Here is a 13,344-nt window from a genome sequence, read left to right as displayed (position 1 = left end):
GGGAGGGAGGGAGGGAAGGAAGTAGGGAAAGAGGGAGGAAAGGAAGGAAGGAAGTAAAGAAGAAAGTAAGGAAACAAGGAAGAGAGGAAGGAAGGGAAGGAAGGAAGGGAGGGAGGGAGGAAGGAGGAAGGGAGGAAGGAAAGAGGGGAGGGAAAGAAGGGAATTAAGGAAGGAAAGAAAGAAGAAAAGAAGGAAAGAAAGAAAGGCCCATTTCAAATGTCTGAGCTTTCCTGGAGGGTTCTTGCATTACCCTTCCAATTTCCTTCTCTGCATCAGGAGATTTTGGTCTAAGTAAGTTATTATCCCTCTACTCAGTAAAGTTAAGAAGCAAATGATTCCTTCTCTTATTCATCATAAAATGTCTCAATTGAATTGCCTCCTAACCTGGTCCATTCCTACTTTTCCAGTATTTTTTTTTCCTTTTACTCTCCATCATCATCTGCAATTCAAAAGTCAAAAGATCTTGCTTTTCTTCACTCAATGCAGTCTATTTCCCTCTCCCTTCTGTATTGCTTTCCATGTAATCCATATTTATATCATATGTACAAGTTTGGGTATGTTGTTCCCTTAATAGAATGTGAATCCAACTCACATTACTCCTAATATCCTCCTTTGACATTATATTCTATTTATATTATATATATTTTGTATGTGGACTTTTTTGTATGTTGTTTCACCTGTTAGAATGTTAAGGTCCGTGAGATCAGGGACTATTTTAGCCTGCCTTTATTTTTTCCCAGTTCCTTTATGTGACAAAAAGTATTTCTATAAGATAGATAGATAGAGAGAGAGAGAGAGAGAGAGAGAGAGAGAGAGAGAGAGAAAGAGAGAGAGAGAGAGATAAATGTATAGATAGATACAAACATGTTCAGATAGAACCATAGATTGACAAACAGACAAAAGTCCAGATACGTGGACAAGGAGACAGGCAGACAGAGAAACAATAAAAGGACAGATTAGGTTTAATCTTATACTGGCCTCTTTGGGATGCATAATCAGTGACAGGATTTGTGGATGGAATTGTTTAGTGTCCTGTTTCATAATTCCAAACTCTTTCGCGGTTGCAACTTCACAAGCCATGTATTAGAGTGTGGATGTGTGTGCCTTCCCACAAATTTGCCACTGTTTCCATATTTTATCACCTAATTTTTTTACTTTGAGGCAAAAGTTTAGCATTTAAAATAAATATTCATTTCTCTTATTATTAGGGATTTGGAGCATGTTTTCTTATGGTTATTGATAATATGCAAGTCTTATTTGAGAGCTATTCATAGCCTTTGATAACTTATCTATTAAGGCATAATTCTTGGGGTTCAGCATAAAGAGAGATTCCTTAAATCTTAGTGAAATTTTAGGTTAATAAGTCTTCTGAGTTTCTAAAGCTTAATACTGCACAAGGACTTTTGGAAAATCATGTAAATTGAGTCAACTCCTTATATATCTTGGAATATCAGATTCTTATAGTGACTTTTATTCAAATGTTTTTCACTTGATGGTTTCCTTTGTGTCTTATCTATAATGATTTTGTATGGTTTAAAATATTTTAAAATTTTTATGTTACTGGAACTTTCTTGTCTTTAATCATCATCTCTAACCCTTGATTGATTAAGATTTCTCATACAGATATAATTGTAAAAATCTTTCCATTCTCATTATTTTTATATGGTACTACATATTCAGATCATAGAAATCCTTGGTGCTTTTTATGTTTACACAGAATGTTTATATGCTTATATAGAGAGAAATCTAAATTTAATTTCTGCAAAACTGTTTTCCAAGATTTTCTGACAGTTTTGGTCCAATAGTAGAAAATCCTTCCCCAAAGCAAATCATGTTCTTATAATTATTTTTTTAGAAGGAGGCTACTATTTACAGTGGGGATATTTTTTGGGTTTTGGCTCTTGCTTTTTTCCATCCCATTATTTATAGCAGCACAAAATAATTTAGATGATTAGTATTTTATAATTTAGTTTGATGTCTCATAATTTTATGCCTCTTCTTCCTGTTTTTCTTCATTCTTTCTCTTGAGCTTGGAAACCTTTTTCCCCCTTCACATGAATTTTATTTTTCTCCATAAAATCTTACCTTGGTTGTTTAGGTGGTAATGCAATAAAATGATAAATTAATTTTGGTAGCATCATAATTTTTATTAAATTGACATGGACAAATGATCCAATTTATCAAGGATGACCCCCAAAATAGAATACAAGGTTCCACTTGTGGTTTCTGACAATGTTCCATTACCTGTCTTATCCTGTATTTTAAAAATTATGTTGTAGTTGTGTTCATTTCATCAAATGAAATAATATTTATAGAGAAGTTAGCATAGTATCTGGTATGTAGTGGCACTTAATAAATACTTATTACCTTTCCTTCTCTTGAACAAGTCTTGAACCCGTAACACTCTGGCTTCAAATCTATAGTCTTTTATGTCACCGTATTTCTTCATTGGGGGGTTGGAAACTAGAAGAATGAAGCAATGCCAGGGCTTCATTTAGAAGGAGCTTAATACATATTTCATAAATGAATCAATAAATTAATTAATTCACATTTAATGGTAGCAGCTGTTGATAGCTAGAATAACTCCCTGATGTTCAACTTAGTAAAGAGCTTTCATGCCTCAAACCTGTTAAAAGAGGGGGAGTCAAAGGGAAAGGGAAAACTAATTTTATTTTTATATCTAAAGTCCTTTACCCTAAATACACTGCATCATCAAAATAGATAAATGAGGACATGGAAAAAAGTGCAATGATTCCAAAAGCTATTAGAGAAATACACAAAGACCACACAATTGTCTCTTGGCTCTCTAATCCTAAATAGTTTCACAGAATGAATACTGACTATAAGTCATCAGTGAAGTTGGGGTCAAGAGGTTTAACCCAGTCTTCAGTTGCAATGATGTAAGTTCAGAAGGAGGAAGATAATAGTCCCATGTCTTCTAAACCTTAGTGACAACCTAGATCTCGATTAATAGACAATGTCCCATTGGACCACATAGGCAAGCAGAAAATTGTGCAATGGTAGGATTGCTGTTGAGAGAACTGCAAATATTCAGCATGGAGAGGCAAAAATTTAGATATAAAGAAGATGATAGCTGTTCTTCAAATGTATGAAGACCTGACATGTGAAATAAAATTCTCTTCTTTCCCCCCAAATAAATTCTAGTACCAGTGGGTTTAAGTGGCAGCATGGTGAAAGTCAGCACAGTATGTGTGGTGGATAATCTTAACCAAATGTTTCCTGACTGAGATCTTTACAAGTGGAATGGAGGAATGGGCAATTCTATTAGTTAACATTTATGAAGTAATTAGTTAACATTTATGAAGCACCTACTGTATGGCTGGAACCCTATTGAATATCGAGAATACAGAAACAAAAATGGAATAGTGACTTATCTCAAGAAGCTTGTATTCTATCAGGGGATAGAATATGCTCTGGGGGCTATAAGCATGTATTAAAAAGTAGATTCTTTTTATTCAGCTAAGGGTTGTTCTAGGATGTTTCTGAAGTCTCCAGTCAATCAGCAAGCATTTATTAATACTACTATGTGGCAATCACTGTGGCCACAATAAAAAAAATGAAACTACATCCTTATGGGGAATACAAAACACAGACAGCTATATATATATATATATATATATATATATATATATATATATGATCATCAGTACTAATGGAAGTTTATCTACAATTTATTCTGAGTAGGTATGTAGTCTTCCCTATCAGATTGTGAGCGTCTTGAAGGCAGAGTCCCTAGAACATTATAGGCACTTAATAAATGCTTGTCAACTAATAAACACTTGCAGAATCATTGGGAGTTTTCTTTACTAATGAAATCATGACTCTAACCCTTTGCCCATGTCTAGATTCAATCTAGTTTTCTATCTCTAATGTCCTTTTTCTGGATTCTGATTGAACCCTGCAGAATGTTAACTATTTCTACCAACTCTGGAAGTTACCTAGAACTTGGATGAGCATGCCATCTGATTCAAAAGAAGGGCAAATAAAATGTCAACAACTTAGGACCAAGCATAGATCCCTAGTACAAATTCCTGGAGACCCCCATGTCAGGTTGACATCAGATTATTGCAGACTCCCCTCTGAATCCAACATCTCATCAATTTCAAATCCAGTTTTACCATTTGGTCATACAAATCTTTCTACTTTTCCCACAAGAATGAGATTAATGTCCTTAAATAAGGAATGCTACCATAAACTTAAAATAAAATTAACTTGATCTCCCTATGGGCAGAAAGACTACCTTCCGATGAGTTAGATTTATTAGAAATCTAAGAAAATCATCTAGCCCAGTTCTGTCATTTTTTTTTTACATAAGAAAACTAAGTATGTTGTAACTCATCCAAAAACACACAGGTAACAAAGAACAGGTCTTGAACCCATAACACTCTGACTTCAAATCTATAGTCTTTCTTTTATGTCACAGTAGTTCTTCCATGGGGGTTGGGAACTGGAAGAATGCTGCCGCCAGCATGTTTTCCACATCAATTTGCTCATTTTCCACAAAACTCCTTTGATGCAATTTCATGTTTCTTGGGGCAAAACTTGTTTAATTGGTGGATTTGTTGGTCAGTGTCCCTTTTCCTCCTTCCCTCCTGTAGCCTGGGAGATTTTCCAAGGCCACAGAGCCACAGCTCTGGTTTCCAACTCAGCTCTTTATAGGGTTCCAAATGGTAAGGGAGGGGGGGGGGAAAGGCAAAACAAAATTTCTAAAAGGAGCAGGCCAAAGTGAGAAACACGATCATTTCAACAGCCTCAGAAAAACCTCAGAAGAAAGAAAGCCTTTGTTTGTAGAGGCTGTAACTGTGTTGGGCTGAACAAGAGCCTCAGATCCACGGACTGAACTTCCGTTCATATGAAGTTGGTGGTGACAGCAAAGACTGGTATGAAAAGTGGAGGTTACCTGAAACCTGTGGTTCTGATATAATTCATGGGTCATGTATAAACAATAATGTACATTTTCATAGTCTTCCATTGGGCTGAAAGCACTGTCAAAGTCACTAACTCTTTTGATCCTAAAACCTGGGAGGTAGGGAGTATACAGGATGCCATCACTTTCCTTTTAGAGTAAAGGGGACTGATGTACAGGGATTGTCAGAAAATGCCATCCTCCAGGACATGTAATTTGGGTAAGTCTGGGGGGAGGGGAAGAACACTTACTATATTTGGAGTCTGATTCAAATTCAAGCTTAGGTAGTTGCTCCACCTGTTTGATCTTACTTGCTCTACCTGTGTTTTGTGATATTTTAAATTAGATGATTGTACTATAGAAGGGCGTTTTAATCTTTTTTTGTATACTGGACAGTCATTCTGGTGAAGTCTATGAACCCCCTCTCAGAGTCATGTTTTAAATGCCTTTTAAAATAGGATTACAATGGAAATTAATTGTATGGAAACAGATGTCAGAATATTAAAAACAGGGTCCCCTGATTAAAAAAAAACTAGTTTAAATGATCTATGAGATCTATGTTGCCTCCAAATCTGATATACCTGACAGGTAGCAAAGTAGGAATTCAAGCCCTGGGTCTCCACTCCACCATGATATCTCTATATGAGATATATGAGCAGTGTTGTTCTCTGCTTTGTCCTATCTAGATACTGAGACAAAGGCTGTTTTGTTGTTCTTCAGTTGCTTCAGTTCTATCCAATTCCTGGTGACCCTCTTTGGGGTTTTCTTGGCAAAGATACTGGACTGGTTTGCCATTTCCTTCTCCAACTTGTTTTATAGATGAGGAAACTGAGGCAAATAGGGTTAAATGACTTGCCCGGTGTCACATAGCTAAGAAGTATCTAAGGCCAGATTTAATCTCAGGACTTTCTGATTCCAGGCCCACTATATCCCATCAGTGAATGAAATCAAACCTTGGCCTAATTAACAAGTTTGAAGGAGAGAAGGAAGGAAGGAAGGAAGGAAGGAAGGAAGGAAGGAAGGATGGATGGATATCAAAAAAGAGAAAAAGAAAGGAAGGATGGGATGGAGGGAAGGAGGCATGGAGGAAAAAAGTAAGAAAATAAAAAAAGGGAAAGAAGAGCAGAAGTGAGAAAGAGATAGAGAGAGAGAAAATAAAAAAGCAAGGGAGAAAGAAAGAAAAAAATGAACTAAGTATACAAAACCCAATGCTAAGCATTGGAGATGCACTTAGACAAGTGAAACAGTCCCTGGTGTCCAGGAACTCACACTGTAATATTCTAAGGGACATCTAAGGAAGATTGCTACTGCAAGTCACATGGAAATAAAGGTCCTCTGGTCCTTAGGGAGCATCTGGAAAACAGATGGTCAGATCTCTTGTTTAATGTCATTTCCAATCATAAAAATCATAGTTTCTTATGATGAGCCATTTGACAACATCTAGGACTTTGGTGACAGTCTTCTCTTTCTGCATCTTCAGAAACTATGACTATCTTTCCCTGTTTTCCTTGACAAGAGAATATACTAGAATTAAGGGAAAGGGGGAAAGTCTGATCCCTCTGTCACATGATAAATCTTGAAGTGTTTGAAGGCAGAAATCACATTCCTGATTCTTTCTTCTCCAAGATAAACATCTTTGGTTCTGCCAATGATGCCCATATGGCCTCTAGGACCTTCACCATTACATTAGTTCTTCTCTTATTACTCACCTTCTTGCTGATGTCCTTCCCAAAACGTAGTAGCTAGAGAGTAATGCAGTATTTGCAACATGATTCAACACAAGCAGAGCTCAGCAGGACTATTAGTTTCCTCTTCTCAGACATTATATCTCTCTGACTGCATCCCAAGAGTACTTTGTTTCTCAGGCAACATATTAGACTTGATTTATACTGAATTTTCAGCCCACTACCTAGGATCTATTCTAGATGAACTGTCCTCTAATTATGCTTTGGAATTTGACTCTAAGTATAGACTCCACATCTATCACTCAGATATTTCATCAAATCTTTAACCTTAATAGTATTCTGCCCTGCTCACATCTTTCTGAATCCTTTCCCTGATATCTTGATATCTGGTGTGTTAATTAACCTTCCAAACTCTGTGACTTAGGGAAATTTGACTAGTATGCCATCGATATCTATAATCAAGTCATTGATGAAAATGTTAAATGGTATGGGGACACTCTGTTGGAGACCTTTTTCCCAAGTACATCTAGAACCTTTCTTGTATACTTTGTATTTGAAACAAGGCCTGCCACATAGCAAGGGCTTAATAAATGTTTATTAATCGACTGACTAAGTGTCTGATGTAGATGCATAATTCCCCATTTAGGCCATCAATTCCTTTATCACTAAATCCACATAACTATGCTATTTTCTAGCCCACATCATTCCATCTTATCCATAAGGGCAACAGAAGAGACTTTGTTGGGAGCTTTTTTATTTTTTTTAATCTCTGTAAACCATATAGGCAGCATTCTTCTGATCAAATAGACTAGTAACACCATCAAAAAAGGAAAGAGAATGTTTTGGCAGGGCTTATTCTTAATGGGTACCTTGTTTATTCTTTTGTAGTTACTGTTTCCTTTTCTAGATAATTATTTACTATCCCTTTAATACTATCTCCAGGAATTTTAACAGGAATCAACATAATATTCATTTTACAATGTTTTCTTTTTGTGAAATTGGGAAAAGATTTGATTTCCTCTAATTTGTGGTGGCTTTCCTTTTCTACAGAATTCTGGGATCCAGCCATCCTGGTCTGGTTGCTGCTCCCCAAACTCAGCATTCTATCTCTCTATCCTCTTTCATCTTTGTAAAGTCTATCCTTCATGTTGTACTTTCTCCTCATCACAACCTCTTAGAATTCCTAGATTTTTTTCAAAACTCCACTCTCATGGGAAGCTTCTTCTCCTATAATTGTTTGTATATTCTCTTTCCAATGAAAAATCTTATGCACGTTATCTATTTACATGCTGTAATCCTCTAGGAAAGTGCAAACTCCTCAAGGACAAGGGTTTTGACTCTTTAATTTATTTCTAACATGGCTTCTTGCTTAATAAATGCTTAGTGAAAGCATGTCTCCAAAGAAAAACTCTGAAAAAGATCCCTTTTATTATACAACCTTGTTGAAGTAGAGGGATCAAGAATTTAGACCTTTAAAAATATTTTCAGTTTTTTTAAGATAGATATATCGATCTGTTTTGATAATTTCATTTGTCTTCTTCCTCTTTTTCATTTTCCATTTTAAAAATATTATTTTTATCTAACATAGCTCCCTGAGAATGGGGTATGGAGATTGATAAAAGGACATATTTTGACTCTGTAAAAACAAAAGATCCTAATTTTTTAAAAGAAAGCTAGTAAAATTTAAATAAACGAGGAACACAATTGAAAATGATTGTGATATGTGTGCATTAAAATTAATCAGCTTAAATTTAAATGGCTAAAATTTAGCTGTCATACTGATGTTCAGTATTAAGATTTTAATAAAATATTATTTTAAAAAAATAAATAAATACTTGATGGATTGGTTTGGATTGGATTTCCCTCAGTGTGACTGAATTTAAGTTTATTGACAGTGGTTCAGTAACTGAATCATCTGGTTTTTTTAGAGCCTTGAGATAAGGAGATCTGGACTTGGAGACTTGGACTCACCAAGGGCAACTTGATTCTCTATCTTAGCTAGCAGTGCCATATTAGTTTTATTCTTCCCTTTCCAGTTCAAAACGTGTTCTTCCTGACAAGGGAAACCAAAGGAATATGAATTGAGACATGCTGACTTCTCTTTACTGTTTTATAGCATATACCCACATTGCTATTCTCTCAAACCTCCTTTTAGCAGATCAGATCCCCAACTCTGTGCTGATACTTATCCCCTTAGAAGCTAGTAGCCCTGAGGTCTGGAGAACAAGAGTTTCTTCTAGTTTTGTACCCTATGACATGCCTCATGGATATCAATTAATGCCAATCATAAAGAGGTAACTGAACATAGTAATAACAGTTGGTTCAAACATCCTAGGTTCAAAAGTCTAGGACACACTCCTCTACAAGAACCTAGAAAATGAAGAATACCCAAGCACAGGAGGCAAACAGGAGTAAGGCTGCTGGTAGACCTCCTTTTGTTGCAATGCTTAAGCAGTTCCTTTCAGACATGCCATAGTATTTTCTTAGGTCTTTGTTTTTTCATGATGTTTTAGACAAGCATCTTCTCTGTCATTGACTTCGAATAGATGTTGCAGTCAGTATTTTGCTGCAAGGACCCTGCTAAGACATCCATGATAAAGTTCAATTGTTCAAGTCCTCCAAAGTTCATCAGGTCTTCTCAAGAGTGGGGGAGGTAATCAGGGAAGAGAATGAATCTCAGACACTGCTCTCCCCCTAAGAAGTTCCTTCTCAGAACTTGGAGGTTTGGCTGAAACCCTCTTTTTACTCTCAGATCTCCATTCCAACTAGTTCCCTGGCAGGCTTCAAAGAACATTACCAAGTCTCTAACCCCTTCCAAACAAATTTCTTGCTTCACCCAGGGAGGCATCCCCACCTTGATCATACCAAGTGAACAATCAAGATGTGTTCTCACCAAGTTAAAGTATCACAGTGTAGCATCTTGCTTGTCACTCATTTTAAGTAAAGGGTTACTGTCTAGTCTGAACCACAGCTTACAGTCTATTATTAAATTCTTATATACTTCAATGACTCTCTGCCTCCTTTGATCCTTCTCTTTCCCTCTCAATCACCTCTTTTGTTTTCTAAAAAAGAAAAAGGTCTGTGTTTCTTAGCATTCTTCACCAACATTTTGACACATCTTATAGAGCTGTGCCAAAATTTTGCATTTTTCCTCATTTACTTACCCTTTCTTTCACCTTCTCTACACACCTTTAAAAAAGTTAATTGATAACAATATCATGATGAATATGTTTCTATATGAATACTAGTTTATCTTTTTCTAAACTGGAGAAGGAAATGACAAACAATTCCAGGATCTCTGCAAAGAAAACCCCAAGGTGGAATCATAAAAGTCAGACATGACTGAAACAACCAAATTACAACAGAATACACTTTTTAAAAGTCTAAACTAATTTATGAATCATTTATGCATTCATTATCTATCTCTTTAGACTTTCTTCTCTATATCTTTTAATTGTTTACTTTTATGTATTGAGAATTTCATCCAACACTTCCCAACTCTCTGAGGTTGAAAAATTTGAAATTTGTTCTCTTCAAATTAGAGTACAGATAAAAATTTGGTCTCCTATCAATTATTGGGCATCTGGGCTGCTATTATTCTTCCTAAATATCGATTGGCCTATATAGAAATTTAGCTTATTGTTTACATTTATATGTAGTTCTCTTTCTGTTCTTTCTTATTTTTGAGCTTGAAGATGCTTTGAATAGATCTTCAGCGCTGCAAGCAAACACATACTAATTAACCCTTGTAAGGTATCCTTCATCCTCACCTAGATCAGTCTATGAAAAAAATCACAAATTGTAGAGTCCCACTTCAGGATTCCCTTATCTTTCCTAGGTGAGCATTGGAGGGGCAGGAGACAAGGTTTACAAAGGAGACAAGTACTCCATCAAGATTTCCAAGTGCTCCATTCATTTACCAGAATAAAAGTGCTTAAATACCTTTCCAGTCTCTAATCCACTCCCACTCCTGTACTTAGTAAGATAAGACTCTGGTGCTCAAAGGCACCAGGTGAAGATAATTTACAGTATTCCCATACACAATGGTTCCCAACAACAAATGAGTAACATAGTGTTTCATGGTCCATGTGAACAAGCTACTATAATCAGTGAAGAACTCCATAGAAGAATAGGAGGAAAGTATAACAACAAAGAAGTGAATATGGTCCAGTCACATGGCAGGAATGAGGTGATCAAAGTGTCCCACTGGCATACTCAAAAAGTTAGGAAGTAAGGAAAACCTTCAGTATATAGAGTGTCAAGGTTATTGGAGGATATGAATAGAAATTGTGCTGAACAAGCAAGCCTGCATGGAGAGTGATTTGCCTTGTTCTATGGCATATATATGCTAATTGGATTCCAGTACCTATGAGTGTTGTGTATTTTAGCTTAACTGATAATGATGATGATGATGATGATGATGAGCAAAGTTCTTAAATGCCCCAAATCTTTGGATTACAATTCTCTAAATGATTCTCTGACATGAGGGATGAGTATTCCAGGAAAAATTTCAGAGAACAATTTAATTTGGCAACTGCACCAAGGATAGACAAGGAAATGAAGGGAAGTCAAAGCATATACATAGCTGACTGCAATGATTAATTATTATCCCAGGCTACTTTGGGCATTCCTTTGATGCTGATAAATGTGGTTTGATGTGGAAGACTGAGATCTAATCTCTGGTTGATGGATGAAGCATAGAGCCATCATAAATTGAGCAAGTAAGATAGAACAGGTGTATAAGAAAGAGAAAGGGGAAGTCAAAGATTTGGAGAAATTAAAAACATATCAGATTCAAAATCAGAGGCCTTGGATTTGAATCTTAGCTGTAACTACCTGTCTGGCATTAGGCAAAGTCATTTCTAGGTAAAGCTTTTTCTGGATCTGAGTTTTCATATCACCAAAATGAAGAGGTTGCTCTGAATGACCTCTGAAGTCCCTTCTAGCCTTCAACAGCTATGATACTATGACAGAGGCAGGAAGACTGATTGACTTCCTGAGAAGAGTGAAGATGTTGTTCATAAGACATGCTGTTTTGGAAGTCCCAAAATTAAGGATGTTACCCCCAAACTTTGAGGAGCATGGAAAAAATGACTACTAGGGCTGGCAGTGGTTGTATTCAGTTGGTTCTTTGAGTTCTCATCCTGAGGATAGTTTGGGTTTCTAGTTCCCTTTCAGAGGGGAAAATCAGCATTTAGGGGTTCCAATGGCAAGTGTGTGGTGAATGTAGATATCTAATTGGAACAGGTCTGAGCCTGCCAAAAATAGTCCTGGAAGCAACCAAGAGACTATACATGAATGTATTTAGTGAGAAATAGAATATGTCTGAGCTGGTGTGAGATGCCCTCCATGGCAAGATAAATGTTGGTTGACCAGCTCATTAGTGAAATCTTTTCTTTCTGATGTCATCAGAACAATCATGTTTTCATAGCCCCCATCTCTTCCTCAGGCATAGACCTCGGAGACCATAGATCTCATGATGTCAGAGGTAAGACTGTAGAAAATATACTGTGAGAAAATGAAACATCAAATGTTCTACCTGGAAGGACTTTAAATGATAGGAAATTAAAAGAACTCTAGTCCAAACCCCTCATTTTTTGACATAAGGAGACTGAGTTTCTGATAATATACATCCCTAAGATTGCACATTGCTAATGATGGAACAAGAACTCAGAACAATAGAATTTCATCAACTAGTCCAACCTGTACTTAATCTGTATCTTAATTCGCATCCCCTCTGTGATATCTAGGACAAATTGTCATTATGTCTTTTCCTGTAATCCAGTGTGGTATAATGTATTATCTCCACTTTGGAATGACTTTGATTGTTAGAAAGTTTTTTATTTACATCAGCCTTAAATCTGTCTCTGCCAATTGGACCTGTTTCACAGAAATCTACTTACTAATGCTAAGTAGAAAAAGTCCAATCTCCTCATATGTATATGTAATAACTCTTCAAATACATGAAGACAACTGTTACACTCTCCTAAGTCTTTTCTTCTCCAAGGTGAGCAATTTCATTCCCTTCAGCCAATACTCACAGGATCTGGTCTCAAGGTGTTTCACTATCCTAATAGCTTTCCTTTGAGAATGATCTCTAATATATTAGGGTCCTTTCAAAACTCAGGACAGAACACAAAACTCTGCATAAGACCTGATCATCACCTTCCTAGTCCTGAAGACTCTGCCTGTCTAAATGTAGACTGATTTCACATGATCTTCTTCTAATTATATTTTACACTGATGTGTAATATATACTGGGAGATAGGTAGCTCCGTGAATAGAACATTGGACCTGGAGTCATGGTGACCTGAGTTCAAATCTGATTTCAGACACTTACTAGCTGTGTGACTCTGGGATAAGTCACTTAACCCTGATTGCCTCAGTTTCCTCATCTATAAAATGAGAAGGAAATAATTCCTAGAGTGTAGAAAAGCATATGGGCTTCTCATTTTGCAGTCATGTTACCAATGCTATTAAACTGTGAATATTTTTTGACCTAGCCATAACACTACTAGGCCCATATCCCACAGAGATAAAAAGCAGAAAAGGAAAAAAGAAACATATTTATAGCAGATTTTTTGTGGCAACAAAGAAATGGAAACTGAGGGGGTGCTCATCTACTGGAGAATGACTGAATTAATTATGATATAGTAATGTGATAGAAGCAATGTAAGCAATGAAAAAGAAGAGAGTCTCAGAAAAACCAGGGAAGATTTGTACAAACTGATG

General features: G+C 36.3%; 1 protein-coding gene across 7 annotated transcripts in view; it reads left to right on the top strand.

The window, feature by feature from the left end:
• Positions 1 to 13,344, top strand: part of FGGY (FGGY carbohydrate kinase domain containing) — a 529,413-nt gene that overhangs the window by 485,458 nt on the left and 30,611 nt on the right. The window lies entirely within an intron of this gene.

Source organism: Macrotis lagotis, chromosome 2 (assembly GCF_037893015.1).
Source record: "Macrotis lagotis isolate mMagLag1 chromosome 2, bilby.v1.9.chrom.fasta, whole genome shotgun sequence".
Classification (NCBI taxonomy): domain Eukaryota; kingdom Metazoa; phylum Chordata; class Mammalia; order Peramelemorphia; family Peramelidae; genus Macrotis; species Macrotis lagotis.
This window is presented reverse-complemented; position numbering and strand designations above follow the sequence as displayed.